Source organism: Octopus bimaculoides, chromosome 4 (assembly GCF_046866305.1).
Source record: "Octopus bimaculoides isolate indiv1 chromosome 4, ASM4686630v1, whole genome shotgun sequence".
NCBI lineage: Eukaryota > Metazoa > Mollusca > Cephalopoda > Octopoda > Octopodidae > Octopus > Octopus bimaculoides.
Window position 1 is genome coordinate 88,147,450 of NC_142931.1, and position 3,203 is coordinate 88,150,652.

The window sequence follows — 3,203 nt, forward strand, 5'->3', positions numbered from 1 at the left end:
TCATCCTTAACATCCATTTTCCATGCTGGCATGGGTTGGACAGTTTAACCAGAGCTGGCAAGCCAGTGTTAGGAAGCTCAATGCTCCTCCTAACACCAACTGCCTTACAGAGTGTGCTGGGTGTTTTTACATGGCACTGGTGCAGGTGCTTTTTATGTGGCTATCTAACACATGCATTTTGTGATGCCAGCATGTGTGCAATTTATGTGGTGCCAGCACAGGTGCTTTTTATGTGGCCTGGCAAGGATACATTTTGTGTGGCACCAACATGGGTGCTTTCTATGTGGTACTGGCATGGGTGCTTTCTTTGTGGCACCAGCACAGGTGCTCTTTACATAGCTCAGCATGGGTGCTTTTTACACAAACATCAACTTTGTCATTTTATCTTTTTTGTGGGTCATTACATAAAGCATCAGCCCATACTAGTGTAATAGTTAGGGTGTTGCTAGCCATGTGTGTTCTCAATTCAAATCCTGTTTTATACCACTGAACAAAAAACTTTTGTCAAAAATTTAAACCAAGAGAGAGTATCAGTAATTGAAAAGAAAGTTGCAGTGAGGTGATGATAATTGCATACATAGTTATTCATAGTCTACACTGCATTGGTGTTCTAGCTCATACTGTTCTATTATCAACCTTGTATTATAGTGTAAATGAAGGTGAACTGGTCTGTTTTATTTTTAAATCTTTTCTATAAGTAATTTTACTCTTTTTTACTGTGGCAGGTTGGAAAAAAGGGTAACTGAATGCTGATGAGTCTTTGGTAAAAAAAATTAGAGCAGTCACTTCAATTCACTTTCCAATTTGCCAAAAGGCCTGTAGAGTTTAACTATAGGGGTTCTAATTTCACAAGAGGATAGAATATGCATGTACAAATGGCTATGATTGGAACAACTTCTAAAAGCACACCTGTATCTAAACAACAACATATCAGGTTTCAGTATGTGTTTAAAATGTATGTAAACAAACTAGGATACGCACAATAAAATTTACATTAATTCTGTTAAATTATAAAACTAATTTTTCTAACATTACTAAACAGAAGAGGGTACGTTGGGCATTTACATCATGTGATTCCTGATAGAAACAACATGAATACACAAATCCATATGATTTTTTAATACAGGAGGGTGTTATGAAATATTAAGAGATGGGAGATGAAAAGCTTCAATCAACTGATATTGTCAAAACAATTAGTAGACAAAACTCCATTTAAGATATTTAAAAAATCTAAAACACAAAAAAATAAAGAAACATGGAAGATAATTCCAGGAAGATCGATTGATTGAGGTTTTTAGACAATACAATGAGGATTATAATGGATCTGGTCTTTAAAGCCATGAGGTGAAAACAATGGTCATTCTTCAGTCTTATAAGATCTTCTCAGTGAAGAATACTCTGGTCAGTTGACAAGACTAATAATGAAATGTACATAGAAATAGAGGAAATACAGTGATGCTGATCTGCATGACCTAGGTCATTCAGTTTTCCAAATCTTATTGGAATTACCTCCCTTGCTTATTTTCAAATTTTAAATACCTCCAGGAGTTTTTATCTACTAATTGCTTGGATAATCCCATTGATCGAAATTTTTCAACTCATAATATATGTGTGTGTGTGTGTCTTGCAGAGATAGATAGATAGATAGATAGATAGAGAGAGAGAGAGAGAGAGAGAGAGACCTTGCCATATTTGGTTACAAATTGTTTAGATAATTTCAATAATCAGAGTTTATCCATTCACTATATTACATACATGAGACCCTACAGTATATGTATTCAGCTGGCAGAATGCTTCCCTGAAATATTTGGTATCTGCCAATATTGTTGACGGGGTACCCCAACAAGTCTGATAACTGAAATTAATAAAAAAATAAAACATTCAGTCACATCTGCTTTCAGAAATCTACCATGCTCTGAATGTCTTGCTTACCTGGGCATGATGAACACATTAAAGCTCTGACATCTGGCAACTGACTTGGTAGACACCCACAATATTGTGTTATTGTTGGCACTCTGTTGAGGGTTCCAGTTGATCCGATCAACAGAACAGCCTGCTCGTGAAATTAACATGCAAGTGGCTGAGCACTCCACAGACACGTATACCCTTAATGTAGTTCTCGGGGATATTCAGCATGACACAGTGTGACAAAGCTGACCCTTTTGAATTACAGGCACAACAGAAACAGGAAGTGAGAGTGAGAGAAAGTTGTGGTGGAAGAGTACAGCAGGGTTCGCCACCATCCCCTGCTGGAGCCTCGTGGAGCTTTAGGTGTTTTCGCTCAATAAACACTCACAACGTCCGATCTGGGAATCGAAACCATGATCCTATGACCGCGAGTCCGCTGCTCTAACCACTGGGCCATTGTGCCTCCACAACCCACAATATTATCAACCATCTTTCCAGCAACCTTGGGCACCGTTTTGAATTTCATATGGCTAACACTTATGGAGATGCTTACAAATTCAAAAAACAATACAGTTCCCATGACTTTCAGAAACATTTTTTCATGCTCAGAATTCTGAAGTATGGAATAAACTACCTGCATCAGTTATTAGCTGGTGAGACACTACAGCCTCCAAAACTTCTATGCTTCTTGAAATTCATCAATAGTACACCTGATACTCCCCACTCACATTTCTTTTTTTTTTTAATTTCTTTTTAGACTTTTCACTGTTCTATGTACTGTTCATGTAGTTTTGGTTACTTTTTCTGATAAGTTTGTAGTGCACCTGAGCACTGTATTCAATAAGTTCATGCTCCAAAGTAAAGTTATAACTGTTGAAAGATGTCATGGTTTTCTCTTGTACTGTCTATTGTGTTGATATTACCTACATCAATTGTTAGTTTTTTGTGGAGGAGATTTGACCATTATGAAATGACAATTGTGCCATTACCTACAAATCTGAATCTATTGCTATTATCTTCTCTGCGTGTATTAATTTTTTAATTACACCAACTAAATACTTTTGGAGCAACAAAATTTAAAATATACAGTAATCCGAATGCATAAACCATTCCTAAAGTAATAACACCCAATATAAAAAGCGGGAAAAAAAGCAACTAAAAAAATGGTGACAATTATATTAAAAGAAAAAGTTTATTTTGTGTTCTTTTGATTTATTTCAAAAGCAATTGTTATTAACATAAAAATTATCTATCGTTTGTAGATCTTAATGGTTTTGATTATGCTCATTATGGAG